Raw genomic sequence first — 25,096 nt, forward strand, 5'->3', positions numbered from 1 at the left:
ACTCATTTGGCCAATTTCTTGGAAATCTGTGATACTTTCAAATTTAATGGTGCCACTGATGATGCCATTCACTTATGGTTATTCTCTTTCTTGTTGATGAACAAAGCTAAGCAGTAGTTGAACTTTTTACCACGAGGTTCCATCCCCACATGGGCTCAAATGACTGAAAATTTTCTTCTGAAGTACTTCCCACCGGCTAAGACAGCTAAGTTGAGGAATGATATCTCTTCCTTTGTTCAAATCAATTTAGAGACTCTATATGATGCATGAGAGATGTGCAAGGATTTATTAAGAAGGTTCCTTCACCATTGGTTACCGTTATGGCTACAAGTTCAAACCTTCCACAATAGTTTGAATCCCTCAACTAGACAATTGATCGATGTAGCAGCCGGTGGTACTCTGAATAATAAAATACCCGAAGTGACTTATGAATTTATTGAGATGGCATTGCATAATTATTAGTGGTAGGTCATGAAGATAAAGCCAATGAAAGCAGCTGGTGTTTTTCATATTGATGCAGTCATCATCTAATCGAATCAGGTAGAACAATTAAATAAGAAAGTTGATGGTTTATATGTTTCTATGTAGGTACATCCGGTGATGCAATGCGAAATGAATAGAGGAGGAATGAATAATCCAGAATCTTTACACTTCGCTCTTAGCACAGAGAACAAACAAATAAATTATATGGGTAATAATTCTAGGCCTCAAAATAACCCTTATAGTAATAACTATAATGCAGGTTGGAGGAACCATCCCAATTTCTCTTGGGGTGGTCAAGGAAATCAAAGAGCACGACCCCCTCCGGGCTTCCAACAACAACCTTACCAGCAAGAGAAAAAGATGAAACTCGAGGAGATGTTGACGAAGTTTATCTCAGTGTCAAAAACCCACTTTGAAAACACTGGAGCAACACTTAAAAATCAACAACAATCGATTTAAAGGCTCGAGAACTAAATAAGTCAGCTTGCTAAACTAATCTTGGAATGGCCACAAGGTAGTTTGCCTAGAAATACTGAAACTAACCCAATGGAGTAGCTTCATGCAATCATTGTTTGAGATAAAAAAGGGTTAGTATAATATGAACTAGAACTGAGGTGACAAAATATGGTGAATAACAATAAGGTAAGGGTAAGCTAGAAAGAGCAAAAGTCGATTGCCAAAGAATGTAAACCTTGAGTTTCATATCCTAATGCGACGAAGAGTGACCACACGGAAGAACAATTTGGTAAATTTCTTAAACTCTTAAAGAAATCACATATTAACTTACCGTTTGTTGAAGCTCTTTTGCAAATTTCCAATTATATCAAATTTTTAAATGTGCTTTTGGCAGACAAACGGAAGTTAGACGACTTGTCGACTGTGGAGCACAATGTAGTTTGCTCGGCTATCTTACAAAATAAACTACCCAACAAACTGAAAGATTTAGGGAGTGTTACTATTCCTTGTTTAATTGTTAGTTTAAATATTGATAATGCTTTGGCTGACTTAGGGGATAATATTAATGTTATGCCCTATAAAATGTTTAAACAACTAGGTCTTAGGAAACCTAAACAAATTAGGATGAGTATTCAATTAGCGGATAAAACCATTAGAGACCCTAGGGGTGTTATTGAGGATGTGCTTCTTAAAATAGATAAATTCATATTCCCCATTGACTTTGTTCTGTTGGACATGGATGAGGGTAGTGACGTACCTTTAATTTTAGGACGGCCCCTTTGAGCAACTACTAGGACTACAATAGATGTTGGTAGGGTGAACTTATACTTCATGTAGGTGATGAACGATTACTCTCCAAGGTCATGATTCTGTGAGAACATCTAGTGATCGAGATGGTTTTAAATGTTATGTTAAGGTGAGTAACCATGTGGCTCAACCTTCTTTGCAGTAAATACCTCATGAAAATATGATGGAGCCATGTTTCCATCAAAAGGACAAAAAATAGAACAACTTATCAACAAGGAATACTACAACTCAATGAATTAGATGAATGGCAAACACTTGTTAAAGAAAAAATTGAAAAAGTATGATAAAGAGCCAAAGCGATGCCATGATGAGCATGTGGATGGAATGAACCAATTTAATGTTGGGGATAAGGTACTGCTAGACAAAATAGATCCATGAATTGCTCCTTAGGAGCTTGATACAAATGGATCAAACCCATTTACGGTACTGAATTGCTTCCTCTATGATACAATCGAGGTAACTCATTCTAAATTTGGCATATTTAAGGTAAATAATACTCGACTTAAACCTTATTTTGGTCATAGAATTGTTGCGACAAAGAAGAGCCTCGGCTCTATAAACCACTGTAACCGTCTGCATACGAGGTAAGTCGAGCTTAGACTCTAAATAAACGCTTCTTGAGAGGCAACCTAAGTGTTTAAAAGTTGTCTTATGAATATCAGCTTCATTAACCCTAAGTTGATGATACCCGGAATGGAGATTTCTCTTCAAAAATACTATAGCCCCACAAAACTGATCAAACAGATCGCCGATCCTCAGAAGTGGGTACATATTCTTAATAGTTAGCTTATTCAACTATCGGTAGTCAATGCACATCCTCATGGTACCATCATTTTTCTTTACAAACAAAATCGGTGCCCCCTAAGGAGACACACTTGGACAGATGAAATCACGATCCAAAAGTTCTTGAAGTTGAGCCTTAAGCTCTGTAAGCTTCTTCAGTTCCATATGGTATGGAGCAATGGATACCAGAGCTGTACCCGGTAGAAGCCCAATGTTGAACTCAACTTCCCAATTCAGAGGTAAACCGAGTAACTCTCTAATCCAATGCTCTAATGAGATACACCACAGATAATCCCCCAATCTTCTCCAACACTCTTTTGGATGGCGTTTACCGCAATCACTAGATGGTTGAACTCTAGTAGAAGTAATTGGGACCCCTACTCTAGCAGGCCCATCAGGTCTAACCCTTTTCTTGGGCCTCTGAAAAGAACTAGAGGGCTCTAAATCCTTCTTTTTTTTTCCTCTATCACTGTCTCTATTATGGCGCTCTATGCACTTAACCTCATCGGTAATCATCAATTTATCCACCAGAACTACAAACTCTCACACCCTCTGCAGAGCTATCAATACCCTCAGACTATCACTCAAACCATCATCAAAACAGTCACACTTCTCATACTCGGATGTCACCATACCTCAAGCGTAGTGGCTTAGTCTCAGAAATTCAGCCTCATACTCAGCCACAGTCTTATCACCTTGTGTGAGATTCATGAGCTCAAATTTATGAGCATCAACATAGCTCACGTCCACATACTATCCCTGACAGACAGTCTTGAAGTAGTCCCAGTTCAGACAATCCAGTTGAGTACCCTCCTCAACCAATAACCACCACTGATAAGCTTCATCGCAAAGCAGAGAAACTGCGCCCTTCAATTTTTTCTCAAGAGTGCAATCAATGTCATTCATAATCCTCTCGGTGGAATCCAACCAATACTCGGCCACAGTAGGGGCGACTTTAGTGATGTTCCTAAACAACTCAGCTCCATTAGACCAGAGTCATTTAGTTACTGACCCTTGGCCCCTAGATCTAAAATGGGGTCCAACGACCCCAGCTGATTGGCTTTGAGACTCGGTTTCTGTAGAAGGTGTAGCCAAAGTCTCACTCGTATCCAAGTTTGGCATACTGCCTAGAAAGAAAGACTTAGCTCAAGTCCCCCTATGGTGCCTGTCGCGCCCACGAATACTTTGGCCACATGGTCCACGTGCACTCATTATAGTTTGAATTTTATCTACACTATAAAATTTTATGCATCATTTCCAGTGTTTATTAGAAGATGTTTTATACTTTAGATATCAGAAGTTTAGAAATGTTTTGGAAGTTTTAGTCTTTAACTACTCAGTATAGTTTTAAAAAGTTCTAACTACAGTATTTTCTAAGTTCATAAATACTTACAAGATTGACGCTGGAGATTCGGTGTACCACATACTTGCTCAAAATGAAATAAATTTTTGTTTGAAAACCAGTTCTTTTTCAAATGAAATTTTAGAAGCCAAAATTCAGAACCCGAGTTTTGTAACTTGGCTTTGATACCACTAAAATGTAACACCCCAATCCTGGCCTAGACGTTATGGTCGAATCAAGCAGTGTTACGAATCAGAGGCTGAATCAGAGATTGTTTACTAAAAGAATCCACTTTTTATCAAACATATTGGTTGTTATTGTTAAGGAAAATCATTGATGTTTTAACCTCTTATAAAACTTATTTTGTAGCGGAAATGTGAAAATGTCATAGGTAAAAATCGAGTTTGTATTTTTAGAAAAAAAAACTTTGTTTGCATAAAAACCGTCATTTTCGTAAATCGTTTTTATCAAATATCGCAGGATAGAAAACAAAAGAAACCAAGACCAATAGTTAAAAAAATCATACAGTCCAGAGAGTGCCTAAAATTACAATCCATAATTTAAAATAAACTGAAAACTTAAAGGTCGTTTTTACACTAGTGGTCACCGCTGAGCCTCCCTCGCACCAACCCGCCTATGTCTGAGGATTACCTTACAGAACAGACAAACAGATGTGAGTTTTCATAAACTCAATGTGTAACCCAATAAAGATAGTCATGCAAGAATACACAAAATCTCATATGTAGTCAGTTATAGATTCAGATCTAAGTCCTTAATAGAAATAGATATCAGATTTAGATAATCAAATAAAAAATACAGAATCCTACCCCCATCCTCTACACACTATTTCCAACATCCCATTACACCATGTGGGCTTTACAACATCCACCCATCCCTACACACCATATAGTGTCAATACGACACATAACAGAATAATATGCAGCCAAACTGTTAGAAAATAAGCGAAAGGTCAGCGTACAAAACACTTCCTGATTCTTCTAGTGAACAATGATTTTCACATGTACAGATACAACAGATATCACATGATTAACATGCTCGTATACATATATTATACAGAACAGTCAGACATACATATCAGTTTCTTACTCAAATCAGACTATCAGAATAACAGATCACATACAATAGGGTTTGGTTAGCCCTTACCGACCTTATGATAGGCCCACAGTTGATCGGAACGACCCATGTGACTCTAGGGAAAATCTTTAGAATTTTGGGCCCACATGCTTGTGTGGCCCGCACACCCATATTGGTCTTGCCCGTATGGCCCACATGGCCACACAATCCCCATCACACGGTCGTGTCTCATACACGGCTAGCCATATTGCCAGGGACAGGCTCTTGTGGCATCGATAGTCCCCTTTTTTTACTTTCATCGAACCTCATTTTCTTGTGTTTTAGGTACACATCTAGTTCATTTTTGACGAAAAGTAATCCTGAGACCTCCATAACCTAAAAATAGAATACCAAGCACTGATTGAGCTGTTAATATACAAATTCATCAACAATAAACTGATAATAAACTTAAGTTACCATCGACGAAAACTACCACTAACACCGTTCAGACAAATAAAGTGAGACTCACAGTTCGCAGCCTTCTCCTACACCATAATGAACATAGAAAAATTAGATTCCTTGTTTACACCAACACACCAGCACGAAAAGAAATAATCCACCTTACAGAAGACGAAAACCCCTTACCTACGCAACAGCACGACTGAATCAAAAGTAAAAGAACACCGCAATTTGAAGGGAAAATTTCTTCAGGAATCAGAAAAATGAGATGCAAGTTCGATAATGGGAGAAACAGAAAAGGATGTCAGAGGCAAAAATTTTTGGGGAAAAGGAAAAAATAAAAAAATAAAATAAAAAGATTTTGATAACATATCCCTAACTTTCCTCCAACTTTCCACTAACCCACTATCCAAATCCAACCACCACAGAATTCCAGCTCCAGCAAATCTCTATCAGACAACTGAGACAAAAATTAACATCCACACTCACACGAGGACCCAAACATGAGACCCCAGAGCAAGCCAACTCCTTACCACCCAAACCAGCAGGCTCATTCTAATATGAGTTTACTAATAATAAAAAAATAACCCAAGCCACCAAGGATAAGGCTAGGATCTAAAATAAGAAAATTTGTCAAAAGTGAGACTTGAACCCAAGACCTCATACAAACACCCAGAACACTTAACCACTGAAGAAAATACACACTTATGTCAAGATTCATAGAAACAAAAATAAATTATTTAGGGTGTTACAACAAGATATTGTACTGATTTGAAGGTCTTCATTGAGTTCACTAAAAAGTCCCTTCAACCAAATGGCCTCTTTACAAGCTTCAGTAATCGCCATGTACTCAACTTCAGTGGTAGAAAAAAGCGATTGTAGTTTGCCATGTGGCTTTCCAACTGATTGCACAACCTCTGACTGCGAAGACATAACTTGTAAGAGATCTTCTTCTATCAAGGTCTCCAGTAAAATCAACATCAACATACCCAATGATTCAATCTCTACTTCTTCCAAACTGGGAGTAAACATTAGTAGTACCTCGTAAGTATCTTAAAATACACTGAACTACTTTCCAGTGTTCTTTACTGAGATTCGTCATGTATCTGCTAACTGCACTGACTGCATATGATAAATATGGACGTGAACAAACCATAGCATACATTAGAGATCCCACTGCACTAGAATATGAAACACGTGACATGTACTCAATCTAATCATCTGATTGTGGAGATTAAGCCGATGAAAGTCTGAAATGGGCTGCTAAAGGAGTACTAACAGGCTTAGAATTCTGCATATTGAACCTGCAAAGAACTTTCTAAATGTACCCTTGCTGACTTAGGTACAATTCACTTATTTTTCTATGGTACAATTCACTTATTTTTCTATCTCTGAGAATCTCCATACCAAGTATCTTCTTTACAGATCCCAAATCTTTCATCTCAAATTCTTCACTTAGTTGGGCTTTGACCTTTCTTATCTCTCCTTATCTTTCACTGCTATCAATATGTCATCAATATAAAGGAGTAGATATACAAAAGAACCATCACTATTTTTCTTAAAGTAAACACAACCGTCAAAGTTACTTCTTTTGAAATCATAAGAAGTTATAAAGGAATCAAACCTCTTGTACCACTATCTTGGTGATTGTTTCAAACCGTAAAGGGACTTTTTCAGCAAGCAAACATAGTCCTTTTTTTCTAAGATTGTAAAGCCCTCTGGTTGTTGCATGTAAATGTCCTCTTCAAGTTTTCTATGCAAAAATACAGTTTTTACATCTAATTGTTCAAGCTCTAAATCTTGCATGACCACAATACTGAGTAAAGCTCAAATCAAACTATACTTCACAACGGGAGAGAACACATCTGTAAAGTCCACACCTGGAATTTAATTGTAACCCTTTGCAACAAGCCTTACTTTATATTTGGGTTCTTTAACTTCTAGAGTCCCATTTTTCTTTTTAAATACCCATTTACAATGAACACCTTTTTGCCTTTAGAAAGTTTCACAGAATCCCATGTTTTGTTTTTGTGAAGTGATTCCATCTCCTTTTGCATAGTAAACATCCACTTTTCTGAGTCTTCACTGCTAACCAAATAATTAGATGCCTCTTGGTTTGCATCTATATCTTCAGCCACATTTAAAGTATAAGCAACTAGATCTACCTCGGTATAAGCAAAGGTGTTTTGCTTGTTTTCCTATCTGTTTTTCAATCATAGTTTTCCAATACTTAAATGCAAAAAACACATCACTTTTCTATTTCAAGAAGAGTGCCCAAACTTTTCTAGAAAAATCATCAATAAGTGTTAGCTTATAATTAGCTTTACCTCTCAAAGGCACTCTAGATAGTCTCCATAGATTAGAATGAATATACTCAAACATTTCTTTCGTGTTATTAATTTCCCTAGTGAATCAAACTCTCTTTTACTTCCCAAAAACGCAGTGCTTACAAAAATTTAGTTTGCAAATTCCTTGACCATCGAGAAGTTCTCTTTTACTCAATTCTGTCATGCCATTCTAACTCATATGCCTTAAGCGCATATGCCAAAGTCTAGTAACATCATCATCTGAGAAAGAAGATGAAGCGACAGTTACATCATTAGTAACAGTAGAACCCCGTAGAACATATAACTTGGTAGTCTTTCTATACCCATTCATCACAACGAGGGAACCTTTGAAAATCTTCAAAACCCCACTTTCAGCTATGTATTTGTACCTTTTTGAATCGAGAGTACTCAAAAAATTTAAATTTCTCTTCAATTTTGGAACATGACACACGTCACTAAGTGTTCTGACAACTCCGTCAAACATCTTAACTTTAATAGTTCCAACACCTGTGATTTTACACGAAGCATTATTTCTTATTTAAACAACAGCTTCAAACATTGTTTCTTAACTTGTAAACAATCCCGATTGGGACTCATGTGGAAGGTGTAGCTCGAATCAAGGATCTACAACATCAGTTTCACTAGATTTTTCTTATTGTTTACTCTTTTGATTTGCAATCCCCTTCTGATCTTGTTCTGCACTTATAGCACTTAGATTTAATGTACCTTTTCTTCTTGCAGAAGTTACAAGTTTTGACATTGTTTGAAGACTTCGATCTACCCTTAAATTTACCGCGAGGATTTCGTTCCTGTGTACGATCATCATCAGTATTCCGATCTTGTCTCCCATGATTAATGAGACCCTCTCCCAGAGAGTCAGGTTTAACCACAAGATGCTTCATCTTATCATACGAGGCCAAAGAATCGTAAACCTTGGTACGTGATATTCTCGAAAAGTTTTGAAGATTTATGAATGAATCATTCTTGAGACTAACTTATTATCACGATTAAGGCAAGTGTACCTATCGAATAGTAGTATATTTCAGCAAGACCGAATTTTTCGAACCCAAAAGAACCACGAGTACCAGTATTTACTTTCTTTTTATTATCTAGCTTAAAAATTAAGAGGTTTGGTTATCTAAACTAATTACTAAACTAAGAATGCACAGAAAGAAAATTTGGGAAAATACTTTTTAGAAAATTTGATTAATTAAGACAATACCTAAGGAAAAAATCCATCTAGACTTCACTTGTTATTTGACTCTGAATTAGACGATTTATTCATTTGACTTGATCCGTAAAAATCCCTAAGTTATATTATTATCTCTCTCGAGACTAATAACGCCTAACCCTAGGTTGAATAATTGAAACCTTTTTCTAATTAACACCCTAGAATTTCATTAACTCTATCTATGGATTCCCTTATTAGGTTTCATCCTAATCCGAAAAAATCTTATCACCCTATCTCTAGGCGTACAATCAACTCCGCTTAATTATGAAAATTTTACTCTTAGACAAGGTCTATTCCTACTCTAAATAAGAGCATTAACTTGAATCAATATCCTGGAATATTAAAATAAGAATTAAGAACACATAATTAAGAACAAGTCAAATATTTATCATACAATTCAGATAATAATAACAAGATCTGTCTTAGGTTTTATTCCCCTTAAGTATTTAGGGGCTTTCTTTCATACTTATGAAAGAAAACATCTCAAAAGCATAAAGATAACAAAACATAGGAAAACCCAAAAACTCCTGAAGGAACTTGAAGGGAGATCTTCAGTCTTGATGATGAATCCGGCTTCTGAGATGGATCAATCGACTTTCGTTGAGTAATTCCTTACTTTCTACTCTGCATCCCCCTTCTAAGTGCCTCCTCAGGTGTTTAAATAGGCTTTAGAATGCCTAAGAGCCCTCAAAATTGGCCTTTTTAGAATAAGGTTATACTTGGGCTCGGTAGGGGCACGCCTGTGTGACACGTCCGTGTGCGATTACTCCAGCCCATGGTCAAGGCTGTTGAACAGGCACGGGTGTGTAGCCTACCCGTGTAAGTCGTGCTTCAATCCTGCCAAAGGGACACGGTCGTGTGACACACCCGTGTGAGGAAGTCCAGGCTGTGTTGATTTCCCACGTAGGTCCATTTTCTCCGTTTTCAGCCCATTTCTCGCTCTTTTTACTCTCTTATGCTCACTTAAGTATAAAACATGAAATTAAAGGATTAGGAGCATCAAATTCACCAATTCTAAGGAGAAACCATCCATAAATGCGCTAAGCATGGGATAAAAATATGTATAAATTACGGTTTATCAAATACCCACTACACTTAAGCATTTGCTTATCCTCAAGCAAAATCCTCAACTCACAATCAAAATAAATTCTTCTCAATTTATAATCCCTATCAATAATATCTCAAAATAATCCATAAGTATTCATACATTGAAAATTCAACTAAAAGTTCATCAAAGTTTCAAACATTCCAAGTTGAGCATTTTATCACGAAAACATAGGTGTCTCCCTTTATCTAAGTGATTACCTTTGATCAAAATATTGCAGAGTTTAACATCCTCTCTAAAGATTCACTCAAATCACTCAATGTGTTTAAGGACATCAATAAAAGTACTCATTAGTCAATATGAAAAGTTATTACCATAGGCTTGCTCGAAAATCAAATCTCCACCACTATATATTGAGCTGATACATCAATCAAAAAGGTCTTTTTAGAGGGTTGTAACATGGCTTTGGTTAGGGGGCATGGTCACAAGCTGAAAGAAAAGGTTAGAATCGAGATTGAATTGAAAAAATACCTAGCTAGAAAAATTACTAGTCATCAGTTGACTACAAGTGAGCTTCTTCTCAGAATATGGAATTAACACTCAAGCTCAAAAACAATGATGAATTACAACTAATATGTATTGAAGTACTCTCTTTTTTTTTCCTAAAAACAAGTAAAATATTTAGAAGAGCAAAACATAGCTAAGCAATTAGTTCATATCAAATCTCGACAAAATTAGGGATCAAATTACGGGGTTTCAACAATAATGGGTTATAGGTTAATATTGAGGGTAAATCAATTAATGGCTTGTTAGGCTCAAAGGGGTTCACTAAGGGTTAATTATGAAGGTAGGCTTTTGTGGAGTGAGTGGGTTAAACCTAAGTGCCTTTATCATCTTGACATATCAAATCAAATGGTGTGGTCTTGACATGCATAATCAAGCAAGTTCTAGAATAACAAATCAATACAGACGCACTCATAATAAAATTGAGCATGAAAGGAGTAAAATATGCTCTAAAGGCTCAAGATCTCACAAAAATTATGGCTTTTTCATGTTCAAACTTGTGAATTTCAACTCAAGATAATACTTAAACTTGGGCAAACATCCTAAAAGTTTTTTAATTCTTCAAAAATCAACTTATCATGCTTGATTCCCTAATGTCTTAAAGTTTAAACAATCAATGCATAAATACCTATGTTTTAATTCAAGACATATCAATAAAAATCATAAATTAATTAAAATTCATTCTAATAGTGATATGAGTGATTAACGTGAGAATAAGACACAATTCAGGGATTTCTAATGATAATATAAAAGATCCCCCCACACTTAAGATGTACATTGCCCACAATGTACAAATAAAGATATATTAAAAAAATAGATATATAATCATAAGATAGGGAGAGGAGTGAAACTTCCTGAATGATGAATGAACTCCTTGAATTGGAGTTATGGAGCATAATCAGCCAAAGCAATAATGATGGTGGAGGAGGATACTTCGGCGGTGGCAGAGGTTCATTAATCTATAAGTCATTTGCCCTTGGAGTTTTTAGTTCCTATTTGATGATGAGCTTTGGAGCTCTTTATGACTGTGATAAAATCTGGAACTCTTTAGGAGATATACAGAAGCATAATTACTTGTAATGAAATAGCGGAAAATAAAAATTGTAAAAACTCAAGATAAAATAGTATTAAAAGGAAATAAAAAAATAATTTCAAAATATAGAGATAAAAATAAAATAAATAATAGGTGTTTATAGAGAAATTGGGCCACACGGCCGTGGGGCACGCCCGTGTGCTCTCATTTCAGCCCGTGCGTTTTGTGGTTTTCAAAATTGGGCGCATTGGTGTACACGGCCATGTTGCATGGCCGTGTCGATCTCCGTTCACTTCTCCCACGCTCGTGTATGCAGGCGCACGCCCGTGTTATTTTGATAGGCTCGACCACGACTACGTCGCACGACCGTGGAAACTTTATCGAATCTCGTGTTGGGGAAACGTTTTTGCTCTATTTTCGTACGGCCATATCACACGGCCGTGTTGCATCCCGTGGTATGTGCACGGCCTACGGCACGCCTGTGTTCCTGGCCGTGTGGTTCTGGAAATCCTGTGTTCAGTGACTCAGTTGGTGAATTAAATGTTAAAGACTAAAATTTAAAGAAGTTAACACCGTTAGTGCTCGGGGTACCTCCCGAGAAGTGCTTGTTTATATTCTAAGCTCGAATCTACCTTATGGGTATATTTAGGTAACTTCTTGGAGCCATAGCTCCTCTTTATCGTCTTTGAAATTCTCACTGTTATACATTTTGAGACGATGTCCATTTACCTTAAAAGTGCCTTGTGATGGATGACTCACCTCTACTGTGCCATATGGAAACACAGTTTGAACTACGAAAGGGCTTGACCATCGTGATTTAAGCTTTCCAGGAAATAATTTGAGCCTCGAGTTATATAACAGGACAAGATTTCCAACTTCAAATTGCATTCGTTGCTTCAAACGGGCGTCGTGGTGGCGCTTCATTGCTTCCTTATATAGGCGCGAATTTTCATAAGTGTTGGTTCGCCACTCGTCTAACTCATTCAACTGTATCAACCTATTTTCACCTACAAGTTTGGGGTCAAGGTTTAGAAATTTTATAGCCCAGAATGCCTTGTGTTCTAACTCAAACGGTAGGTGACAACTTTTCCCATAAACAAGTTTGTAAGGTGATGTTCCTATGGGAGTCTTAAAAGCAGTTCTATAAGCCCATAAAGCATCATCTACTTTTATCGCCCGATTCTTCCTGTTTAATTCTACCGTCTTTTTTAGGATATGTTTAAGCTCTCGGTTCGCTACTTCGACTTGGCCATTAGTTTGAGGGTGATAAGGGGTATCTATTCTATGATGAATTCCGTATTTCTTAAGGATCTTGTCGAATTGGGCGTTATAGAAATGAGTACCCCTATCACTGATAATTGCTTTAGGTGTATCAAATCGAGAGAAAAGTTTATTAAGGAATCGTACTACTACTCTAGCATCATTAGTAGGTAAAGCTTGGGCTTCAACCCATTTGGACATATAATCAACATCTACTAAGATGTATTTATTCCCAAATAAACTAAGGAATAGACCCATGAAGTCGATACCCCAAACATCAAATATTTCACATGAGAGCATATATGTCTGAGGTATTTCATCACATTTGGATATATTACCTATCCTTTGACATTTGTCACAAGAAGTAACATACCTGTTGGCGTGTTTGAATAGAGTGGGCAAATAAAAACCTGATTCGAGGATTTTATGTGCGGTCTTATTTCCACCGTAATTTCCTCCAGTCGGTCCTAAGTGGAAATGTTCCAAAATTTTCAATGCTTCTGTCCTTGAAATGCATCTCTTATGATTTGATCTGCATATTTACGGAAAAGGAAAGTGTCTTCCCAGAAGTAGTTTTTCACATCAGCGAAGAATCGCTTCTTTTGCTAATGTGTCAACCCTTTTAGGACAATGTTAGCAGCTAAAAAATTTGCAATATCTGCAAACCAAGGTACCTCAGAATTAGATATACCAAAAATTGTTCTTCAGGGAATGAATCATTTATTTCAATGTCATCTTGTTCTTTGGTACTTGAGTTTTCAAGCCTAGAAAGATGGTCAGCCGCAAGATTTTTAGCTTCTTACTTATCCTTAATCTCCAAGTAAAATTCTTGTAATAATAAGATTCATCGAATGAGCCGAGGTTTTGCATCAGTTTTAGTCAAAAGGTAGTGAAGAGCGGAATGGTTAGTATAAACGACAACTTTAGACAATATTAAATATGGCCTAAATTTATCGAATGCAAAAACCATAGCTAGCAGCTTTTTCTCCGTGGTGATGTAGTTTTCTTGTGCGGCTATCAAAGTCTTGCTAGCATAATAGATAGGTTGAAAATGTTTATCAATTCGCTGTCCCAAAACTGCACCTATTGCAAAATCACTTGCATCGAACATTAGTTCAAAGGGTGAATTCCAATCAGGTGCAATTATAATTGGAGCTTTAGTGAATTTATCCTTTAAAGTATTAAATGCTTCTAAACACTCCTGATCAAAATTAAAAGGCACATATCTTTCTAGTAATTTAGTCAAAGGCTTAGCTATTTTAGAAAAGTCTTTAATAAATCTTCTATAAAACCAAGCATGTCCTAAGAAGCTTCTAATAGCCTTAACCGAATTAGTGGGAGGTAGTTTTTTAATGTTTCAATTTTATATTTATTAACCTCAATCCCTCTACTAGAAATTTTATGTCCTAACACAATACCTTCTTGAACCGTAAAGTGATATTTTTCCCAGTTAAGCACAAGGTTTGTTTCCTCGCATCTAATTAACACTCATTTTAAATTTTTGAGGTAAAGATGGAAAGAGTTACCAAAAATCAAAAAATCATCCATAAATACCTCCATGATGTCTTCTACGAGTTTGTCAAAAATGGTCATCATGCAGCGTTAAAAAGTAGCAAAAGCATTACATAATCCAAAAGACATTCTACGATAAGCAAACATACCGTATAGACATGTAAATTTCATCTTTTCTTGATCTTCAAGAGCTATTGGGATTTGGAAATAGCCAGAGAGTCTGTCTAAAAAGCAATAGTACATGTGTCCTGACAATTTTTCCAACATTTGGTCAACGAATGAAAAGGGAAAGTGGTCTTTTCTCGTGGCATCATTTAGCTTCCTATAATCAATGCACACTCTCCAACCTATGGCTGTCCTTGTTGGGATTAATTTATTCTTCTCATTAGCCACAACAGTCATGCCTCCTTTCTTAGGAACAACCTGCACTGGACTCACCCAAGAAATGTCAAAAATAGGATAAATAATTCCAGCATCTAGGAGTTTAATTACCTCAGCTTTAACAACTTCCTTCATGTTGGGGTTCAGTCGTCTTTGGGCTTGCACGCATTGTTTATATTCATATTCCATTAAAATTTTGTGGGTGCAAAAAGAAGGGTTGATCCCTTTAATGTCAGAAATTTTCCAAGCTATGGCCCTTTTATGCTCTCTTAATACTTGGAGTAATTCCTCTTTCTCCTTGGGTTGAAAGTTGGATGCAATAATTACCGGTAATGTGGAATTATTTCTAAGGAATGCATATTCCAAGTGATTCAGCAATTGTTTAAGTTCCAGTTTAGGAGGTTCGTCAATAGAGGGTTTTTGCTTAAGTTCATCTTTTACCTTAATTCCCTCATATTCTGCTAGTTTTGGGGAGGTTTCATTGGAGTTTAGTTCGATTCCTATTTCAGAATCATCATTCGTTCTCTCTTCTTGGGCGAGACTAAGTTTTACCGTGTCCTTGTGTACGATTTCTTGAAAAGAATCTTGAGTAGCATGATCAATAGAGTCGATAAAATAACATGAGTCATCCTGTTCTCTAGAAAATCTCATGGCATCATAAATTTTAAAAATAATCTCTTTGTCACCTACTCTAAGTACCAACTTACCATCACCCACATCAATTACATCCCTAGTAGTGGCTAAAAATGGCCGACCTAAGATTAAAGGCACCTTAACATCTTCATCCATGTCAAGCACAACGAAATCGACAGGGAATATAAATTTATCTACTTTACAAGTACGTCCTCTATAATTCCCCTAGGATATTTAATAGATCTATCAGCTAATTCAATACTCATCCTAGTGGGTTTAGGTTCCCTAAGACCAAGTTGTTTAAACATTTTATATGGCATCAAATTAATATTGGCGCCTACATCAACTAGTGCTTTATCAACATTCAAACTACCAATTAAGTAGGGAATAGTCAAACTTCCTGGATCTTTCAGTTTGGTTGGCAGTTTATTCTGGAGTATGGCTGAGCACTCTTCATTTAGTTCCACTGTAAATAAGTCTTCAAACTTCCTTTTGTTTGTTAGAAGCTCTTTTAAAAGTTTTGCATATGTAGGCATCTGTGATATAGCTTAAACAAAAGGTAAGTTAATATGCAGTTGTTTAAAAAGTTCAAGAAATTTATCGAATTGTGCATCCATGCGGTCTTTCTTCAACTTTGCTGGGTATGGGATTGGTGGTCTATATTATTTTGGTGTTAGATTGTCATTGTTTTCGTGTTTGACCTCCTTTCTATCAACTTCTTGTGGTGGCTTCTTTTCAGATTCAGCTAGCACTTTCCCACTTCTTAGTGTAACTGCTTTTACATGCTCTTTTGGGTTGGGTTCAGTGTTACTCGGCAGGCTATCTTATGGTCGTTCTGATATCAATTTAGCGATCAAACCTCAACGTTTGTTGATTCCTAAGGGCTATCTCGGTATTCTAGAAACGAGTTTCTGACACCGAGATGAATTTTGTTAACATCTTCTCAAGGTTTGGCTTCTTTTCCTGCTGGTAAGGTGGTTGTTGAAAACCCGGAGGATGTTGTGGCCTTTGATTTCCTTGACCGCCCCACGAGAAATTGGGATGGTTTCTCCAACCTGTATTATAAGTGTTATTATACCGGTTATTTTGGGGTCTAGAGTTATTGTTACCCATATATTGGACTTGTTCCTCCTCGATGCTAGGGTTGAAGGGTTGATATTCTATGCATGCTCCTCCTCCATTCGAATTGCACCTCATCACTGGATGTACCTGAGTAGAACCATACAAACCGTCAATCTTGTTATTTAAGAATTCTACTTGGTTAGATAGCATAGTAACCGCGTCGAGGTTGAAAACACCGGCTACTTTCGTCGGCTTTGTCCTCATAAATTTCCACTGATAATTATTCAGTGACATCTTCTCAATAAATTTGTAAGCCACCTCAGGTGTCTTATTATTGATAGTTCCACCAGCGGCTGCGTCAATCATCTGCTGAGTCGAAGGATTCAGGCCATTGTGAAACGTTTGAACTTGTAGCTAGAGTGGTAACCCATGGTGAGGGCATCTTCGCAAAAGGTCCTTGTATCTCTCCCATGCATCGTAGAGTGTTTCTAAATCCATCTGCACAAAAAAGGAGATATCATTATGTAATTTGGCTGTTTTAGCCGACGAAAAATATTTTAATAAAAACTTTTCGGTCATTTGTTCCCAAGTAGTGATTGACCCTCGTGGTAACGAGTTCAACCACTGTTTAGCTTTGTTTTTCAACGAAAAAGAGAATAACCGAAGGCAAATGGCATCATAAAAAATGCCATTAATTTTAAAAGTGTCGTAAAATTCTAAGAAATTTGCCAAGTGAGTGTTTGGATCCTCATCCTACAAACCATCAAACTGAACAAATTGTTGTATCATTTGAATTGTGTTAGGTTTCAGTTCAAAATTATTTGCAGCAATAGCAGGTCTAACTATACTTGACTCAGTTCCTGTTAAATTAGGTTTAGCATAATCATACATAGTGCGTGGAGCAGGATTCTGATTTACCGGATCAGCAGCAACCGTAGGAGGTAGCTGATTTTCTTGGTTTTTAGCCATCTCCTCGGTTGTGGTTGAAGTATCATCCTCTTGCTCGTCCTCTGTGTATCTTAGGCTTCACCTTTTTACTTTTCAATTTTTGCAAACTATGCGGACGATCTTACCGTCAAAAAGTAGTGGTCCTCACGGGTTTCTTTTGGTAATAAACTAGAAAAACCTGTTAGAAGAAAATAAATGAAGAATTAGAAAGGAAAATAAAAATTTAAATTGTAGTAAAAGTAATAAAAATTGAGTGTTCCTAATATCCTAGTTCCCCAGCAACGGCGCCAAAAACTTCGTACATAATATTCGTGATAGGTTTTAAAGATTTATGAATGAATCGTTCTTGAGACTAACTTATTATCACGATTAAGGCAAGTGTACTTATCGAACAGTAGTATAGTTCAACAAGATCGAATTTGTCGAACCCAAAAGAACCACGAGTACTAGTATTTACTTCCTTTTTATTATCTGGCCTAAAAATTAAGAGGTTTGGTTATCTAAACTAATTACTAAACTAAGAATGCACAGAAAGAAAATTTGGGAAAATACTTTTTAGAAAATTCGATTGATTAAGACAATATCTAAGGAAAAATCCACCTAGACTTCACTTGTTATTTAACTCTGAATCAGACGATTTATTCATTTGACTTGATCCGTAGAAATCCCTAAGTTATATTATTATCTCTCTCGAGACTAATAACGTCTAACCCTAGGTTGAATAATTGAAATCTCTTTCTAATGAACACCCTAGAATTGCATTAACTCGATCTATGGATTCCCTTATTAGGTTTCACCCTAATCCGGCAAAATCTTGTCACCCTATCTCTAAGTGTGCAATCAACTCCGCTTAATTATGATAATTTTACTCTTAGACAGGGTCTATTCCTCCTCTGAATAAGAGCATTAACTTGAATTAATATCCTGGAATATTAAAACAAGAATTAAGAACACATAATTAAGAACAAGTCAAATATTTATCATTCAATTCAAATAATAATAACAAGATCTGTTTTAGGTTTCATTCCCCTTAGTATTTAGGGGTTTTTTTTATACTTATGAAAGAAAACATCTCAAAAGCATAAAGATAACAAAACATAAGAAAACCCAAAAACTCCTGAAGGAACTAGAAGGGAGATCTTCAGTCTTGATGATGAATTTGGCTTCTGAAATGGATCAATCGGCTTTCCTTGAGTAATTCCTTGCTTCCTACTCTGCATCCCCCTTCTAAGTGCCTCCTCAGGTGTTTAAATAGGCTTTAGAATGCCTAAGAGCCCCCAAAATTGGCCTTTTTAGAATAGGGTTATACTTGGGCTCAACAAGGGCATGCCCGTGTGACACGTCCGTGTACGATTACTCCAGCCTGTGGTCAAGGCTATTGAACAGGCAAGGGCATGTAGTCTACCCGTGTAAGTCGTGCTTCGATCCTGCCAAAGGGACACGACCGTGTGACACGCCCGTGTAAGGAAGTCCAGGCTGTGTTGATTTCCCATGTGGGTCTATTTTCTCCATTTTCTGTAACACCCCGAACCCGAGACCGTCGCCGGGGTCGAACCCGAGGTGTTAACAGACTTCAAACCACTTTTTAAAATTTTTCCAGACAAGCTGCCAATCTGCGTACTAGTCACTTTAAAAAAAATCATATCTTGAGCTCTGGAACTCGAAATCCAGTTTCGTGAATTTTCCCTGAAAGTAGACTCATATGCCCTTCTACATATTTTTTTCTAGAATTTTTGGTCGGGCCAATTAGTACAGTTTATTAGTCAAAGTCTCCCATGTTACTGGAGTCGACTACACTGACCTTTGCGCATTACGACCTTGATATCTCCCTGTACAGAGCTTCAATACTGATGCCGTTTGTTTCTATAGAAACTAGACTCAGAGAGGAATCCATACATATAAGGAATGACTCCTAATTATCTCTGGACAATTTATGGTGAATTTTCAAAGTTGAAACAGGAGATCCAGAAACCGTTCTGGCCCTGTTTCACGAGAACTTTAATATATCTTAATATACTGTTCATATGATTGTTTCGTTACTTTCATATGAAAATAGATTCATCAAGGTTCGATTACATAATTTATTCACATTCTCATAATCATACTTACTTCACACTTCGTCAACATATACACACACAAGGTATCAACCTATCTAAAAGCCGAAAATTCGTTAGTCGATTGAACGAATATTATTTAAAACGAATCGATTTTTTCGAAGCACATGCAAACATACCTTATCGTTTGGGTTTATCGAGTGTATTAATTGAATTTATTACAGCACAAAACGCTCACATTCAAACCCAAGTTTCTTCGGAATTTAACCGGATATAACCACAAGCTCAATTGTCTTCGGGTCTTAACCCGGGTATAGCAACTCGCACGAATGCCTTCGGGTCTTAGCCCGGATATATCAACTTGCACAATTGCCTTCGGGTCTTAGCCCGGATATATCAACTCGCACAAATGCCTTCGGGTCTTAGCCCGGATATATTCAAATGCTCATGCACACATATATCAATAATCATAACACATCCATATCTTATTTTCGTTACTAAGGCTCAAACACAAAACATTTATTAAACCTTTCCAATTTCGGCTCAATAGCCACACACAAAGAGCATGATTTCGATTGGCTTTATAACATAGTCTCTATGCACATTCGACTATCCGTCATAGTATGACTAATCATTTCAATATAATTCAAGTAGGGTCATTACTCGAAGACTTACCTCAGATGTTGTCGAACGACTTCAATGGCTATTCAATTACTTTTTCCTTCCCTTTTTCGGATCTAGTTCCCCTTTGCTCTTGAGCTTAAGTTCAACAAAATTTAAAATAGTCATTAATCGACTATTCAAGTATTACTTTCAGAATAATATATATATTGATCCGACTTTCACACACATAGATTATAGTAAGCTTTATAATAATCAATAAATAATTCATTGGCAAATTTTCATTAATGTTTACAACAAAATCACATATTCACTACGAGCTGTTTTCCTGAGCAGTAGTTACTAAATTATTTATAACTGGAGCTACTAAACTCCAAATCACTTTCCGTTAATTTTCCCTGAATATAGACTCGTATATCTTCCATCCATAAAATTTTCAGAATTTTAGGCTTGGCCAATCAATACCAGATTTTTCTTAAAATTTCCCCTGTTTCACTGTTTGACTATTCTGACCACTCTTCACTACGAATCAAATTTCTCATTTTACAGAATTAAAAATGTGTTGTATTTGATCTCGTTTGAAACTAGACTCATTAAGGAGTCTAAGCATATAAATTTTATCTTATAATCATTTTTGTACAATTTATAATGATTTTCTAAAAACAGAACAGGGAATCTAGTAGTCATTTTGACTCAGCCCCACAATACTTCAAATATCTCAAGATCGGTAACTCTTTTGTTTTTATAGTTTCTTTTGTAAGAAAATAGACTCTTCAAGCTTTAATGACATAATTCACTCAGCTTCTAATTCAACTCCTACAAATTATGGCGATTTTCCAAAATCACCTTACTGCTGCTGTCCCCAAACAGATTATTACCAAATCAAATACTAACATTAGCATTTCACCTTAATAGCTAGCTTACCAAGCCTTAATTTAACATATAATTCACACATATCACATTCAGCTATATATACATTTATCATATTTCCATTTCAGCATATATAACTAACATTTATTCCGAAATTTTAATATCTAATTGCTTATAAACTTTCTTCGGATGTCGTCGACTAATTGATCGGCTACTCAACTACTTTCGATTTTCCCCGATCTAAATCCAATTTCTTGGTTTCTTGATCTTAACATATTCAAATAAATCTCATTTTAACATATTTTCATTCAATTTAGTCTAATAACGCATAAATGGGTAAATTACATTTTTACCCCTAATATTTCGCATTTTCACAATTTAGTCTTTATTCCACAAAACACAAAATACACAAAATTTGGTCACACTCCTTAAGGGCCGAATCTTCCTAGTACCCATATAAGTCCATACATTTCATTTATTTCACCTTTGAGTCCTTCAAAAATTTATTTTTGTAATTTAGCCCTAACTACTCAAAATCACCAAAAACTTCAACACAAAACATATTAATCTTTAACATATCTTTCATTTTTCATCAACAACTATCAAAAAGCTCAAGCACTCATCAATGGCAAAACACAAAATCATCATCAATTCACAAAATTGAACCATGGGTTTTAAAGAACACAAAGCAATGATATCAAAAATGTGAAAATTATCAAAAACCAAACAAAAGACTAACCTTAATCTAACTCCCAATGGCCGAACCTTAGCCAAGCTTTTCTCTTTTTCTTCTTTCTCCAGTTTTGACAATGGAGAAGATGATATGATAGTGGCTTCCTTTCTTTTTTTTTTTATTCTTTCTTTAATTCATTATGTCTCCAATAACCCAATTTCCTATTATAATATCTAATTCAACAAATAAATTGCCCATCATCAATCCATCTTGGCCGGCCACTATAAGGGAATTGGGCAAATTTGACATGCAAGTCCACCTTTGTGTTGACATGCACTAATAAGCCCTTTAAAATTAGCCTATCATATTTCACCATGTCTCATGTTGATCCCTATTTAATAATTCCTCATACAATTGGCAAAATTAGGGAATGAAATTTCCACATATGCATGTACACACATAATAAGCATAGAATATAACAATTAATTATTTTCATAACTCGGTTTTGTGGTCCCGAATCCACTTCCCGACTAGGGTCAATTTAGGGCTGTCACAACTCTCCCCCACTTAAGAAATTTTCGTCCCCGAAAATCTTACCGATAAATAGGTTTGGGTATCGTTCTTTCATCGAGCTCTCGGTTTCCCAAGTAGCTTCCTCGATCCCGTGTTTGAGCCATAACACCTTAACTAACGGAACCCTTCTGTTTCGCAACTCTTTCACTTCACGAGCTAGGATACGAATCGGTTCTTCTTCATAACTCAAGTCAGATTGAATTTCAACTTCCGAGGGATTAATCACATGTGACGGATCGGATCTATAACGTCGAAGCATCGAAACATGAAAAACGTTGTGAATCCTTTCAAGTTCAGGGGGTAAAATCAATCTATATGCCACTGGACCAATTCTTTCGGATATTTCATACGGCCCAATGAACCTCGGACTCAATTTGCCCTTACGGCCAAATCTGAGTACCTTTTTCCAAGGCGAAACTTTAAGAAACACTTTATCTCCAACCTGATATTCAATGTCTTTTCTTTTCAAATCCGCATACGACTTTTGACGATCTGTGGCTACCTTCAGACTTTCACGGATTACCTTTACTTTCTGCTCGGCATCTTTAATCAAATCAACTCCAAAAATTTTACTTTCACCGAGCTCGGTCCAAAACAATGGTGTACGGCATTTACGACCGTACAAAGCCTCGTAAGGTGCCATCTTAATACTTGATTGAAAACTATTGTTGTAAGCGAATTCAATCAAAGGTAAATACTGTTCCCATGAACTACTGAACTCGAGGATGCAACATCTCAACATATCCTCAAGTATCTCAATTATCCGCTCGGATTGACCATCGGTTTGCGGATGAAAAGCGGTGCTAAAATGCAGCTTGGTACCCAAAGCTTCTTGCAATTTCTTCCAAAATCGCGAGGTGAATCTCGGATCTCTATCTGACACAATAGAAATCGGTACCCCGTGTAATCTCACAATCTGAGAAACATACAATTCAGCTAGTTTATCCAATGAAAAATCCGTACGCACGGGGATAAAGTGAGCTGACTTAGTCAGTCTATCGACAACAACCCAAATCGCATCTTTCTTACTTGCTGACAATGGCAGTCCAGACACAAAGTCCATTGTGACTCGATCCCATTTCCACTCGGGTATCATGATCGGCTGAAGTAGTCCTGAAGGCACTTGATGTTCCGCTTTCACTTGTTGACATATTAAACATCTCGAAACAAAGTCGGAGATGTCTCGTTTCATACCATGCCACCAAAACTGATGTTTCAAATCGTTGTACATTTTCGTACTCCTCGGGTGAATTGACATTCGGCTACAATGGGCTTCGTTCAGAATCATCGAAATGAGTTCCGAATTCCTTGGAACACATAAACGACTTCTGAACCTCAAACAATCATCATCATCAATTTGAAACTCCGATTCCTTGTTCGAAACACACTCAGCCCGTTTTGCAACCAATTCATCATCAACTTTCTGGGCTTCACGAATTTGATGAATCAATAATGGTTTGGCTTTTAATTCAGCTACTAACACATTGTCGGGTAGAACAGACAAGTGTACATTCATCGCTCGTAAAGCAAACGATGATTTCCGGCTTAAGGCGTCCGCAACCACATTAGCCTTTCCCGGGTGGTAATCAATGACAAGCTCGTAATCTTTCAACAACTCAAGCCAACGTCTTTGTCGCAGATTTAAGTCTCTCTAAGTCATCAAATATTTGAGACTTTTGTGATCCGAAAATACATGGCACTTTTCACCAAATAAGTAATGTCGCCATATTTTTAAAGCGAATACGATGGCAGCTAGTTCGAGATCATGGGTCGGATAATTTTTCTCATGTGGCTTTAATTGTCTCGACGCATAGGCCACCACTCGACCTTCTTGCATCAATACGCAACCCAACCCAAGTAGGGATGCGTCACTATAAATGACAAACTCCTTGCCTGATTCGGGTTGCACTAGAATTGGAGCTTCAGTCAAATAAGTTTTCAGTTGATCGAAACTTTTCTGACATTTCTCCGTCCATTCGAACTTAACATCCTTTTGGAGTAGCTTCGTCATTGGTGTGGCTATCATCGAGAAACCTTTGACAAATCGTCGGTAATAACCGGCGAGTCCCAAAAAGCTCCGAACCTCAGTAATATTTCTCGGAGGTTTCCAGTTAAGTATGGCTGAAATTTTGTTCGGGTCAACTCGAATACCCGATGCGGATACCACATGACCCAAGAAGCTAACCTCTCTTAACCAGAACTCACACTTACTGAACTTAGCATATAACTGCTTATCCCGCAAAATTTGCAACACTAACCTCAGATGCTCAGCATGTTCGGTCTCATCTCTTGAATAGACCAAGATGTCATCAATGAACACAACTACGAACCGATCCAAATATGGTCTGAAGATCTGATTCATCAAATCCATAAATACCGTCGGGGCATTAGTGAGCCCAAACGGCATCATTAAGAATTCGTAGTGACCATATCTCGTTCTGAAGGCAGTTTTGGGTATGTCCGAATCTCGAATCCGCAACTGATAATAGCCCGATCTCAAATCTATTTTTGAGAACACTGAGGCTCCCTTCAGTTGGTCGAACAAATCATCGATGCGCGGCAACGGATATTTGTTCTTTATCATCACTTTATTCAGTTGACGATAGTCAATGCACAACCTCATGGTTCTGTCCTTCTTTTTCACGAACAATACTGGTGCACCCCAAGGTGAGAAGCTTGGTCGAGCGAAACCTCTATCCGTCAATTCTTGCAACTGAGCTTTCAACTCTTTTAACTCGGTTGGTGCCATACGATACGGAGCTATCGAAATCGGCGTAGTCCCAGGTACAAGCTCAATACCAAACTCTACCTCCCGAACAGGTGGTAAACCCGGTAACTCTTCAGGAAAAACATCCGGGTATTCACAAACCACCGGCACAGATTCGGGTTTCTTTTCTGATTCTTG

At 37.0% G+C, this 25,096-nt stretch overlaps 2 non-coding genes across 2 annotated transcripts; one reads left to right on the forward strand and one right to left on the reverse strand.

Annotated features, from left to right (window-relative positions):
• Window positions 1-207: 207 nt before the first annotated feature.
• On the reverse strand, window positions 208-314 carry LOC121209306 (small nucleolar RNA R71). The gene has a single exon (XR_005904422.1). It is a non-coding gene; the product is annotated as a small nucleolar RNA R71 (small nucleolar RNA).
• Window positions 315-16,876: 16,562 nt separating this feature from the next.
• Window positions 16,877-16,982, forward strand: LOC121209057 (small nucleolar RNA R71). Its single transcript, XR_005904175.1, has one exon. It is a non-coding gene; the product is annotated as a small nucleolar RNA R71 (small nucleolar RNA).
• The last annotated feature ends 8,114 nt before the right edge of the window (window positions 16,983-25,096 follow it).

This window comes from Gossypium hirsutum, chromosome A10 (assembly GCF_007990345.1).
Source record: "Gossypium hirsutum isolate 1008001.06 chromosome A10, Gossypium_hirsutum_v2.1, whole genome shotgun sequence".
Classification (NCBI taxonomy): domain Eukaryota; kingdom Viridiplantae; phylum Streptophyta; class Magnoliopsida; order Malvales; family Malvaceae; genus Gossypium; species Gossypium hirsutum.